Source organism: Nematolebias whitei, chromosome 12, assembly GCF_014905685.2.
Source record: "Nematolebias whitei isolate Nwh7 chromosome 12, NemWhi1, whole genome shotgun sequence".
In the NCBI taxonomy this organism is placed as follows: domain Eukaryota; kingdom Metazoa; phylum Chordata; class Actinopteri; order Cyprinodontiformes; family Rivulidae; genus Nematolebias; species Nematolebias whitei.
The window spans coordinates 24467269-24467939 of NC_056509.1; positions in this window are offsets into that span (position 1 = coordinate 24467269).

Below are 671 nucleotides of genomic sequence, written 5' to 3' on the forward strand. Positions count from 1 at the left end.
TATATATATATATATATATATATATTTATTTAAAAAAAATATATATATATATTTATAAAACCCAGCTACATTATAAAGTGATGTAAATATTAAAAACAGGAACATGTCTGTTGGTTTATGCCATGAACTTAGAAGATGTTTAAAGCCATTTAACATTTTATTATATTTAATTCATTCATTTAAAAGAAACAAAATAAAACAAATGAATCAAAAAGAAAACATTGAATGAAAAGAGTGCAGAAGAAAAAAAATTCTTATATCTGCCTCTTATTTAAAAAAATCAAATAATAACTTTAAAAAAAAACAATCACTTAATCACTTTAATATCCAATTTCCAGCTAGGAATAAAAAAAACATGTTTTGTGTTAGCAGATTTTAATTCTAACTTTAAAACTTATCCAACATTAATAAAACTTACCTTAAGTTGCCTTTTTGGACATGCATGCATAGATTTGTACCAATTATACTTGGGAGGAGATTATTACAGCCTCATATAAAATCTAAAATGATGATGATATCGGAACTGGATCGGTATCGGTCGAGATCAAGATTTACGTATCGGGATTGGATCGGAAGGGAGAAAAAAAAGTGGATTGTGCATCCCTAAAAATAAATCTTTGTTATTTACATTTAAACAGTTGTACACATTTATTTCACACTAATATATATAT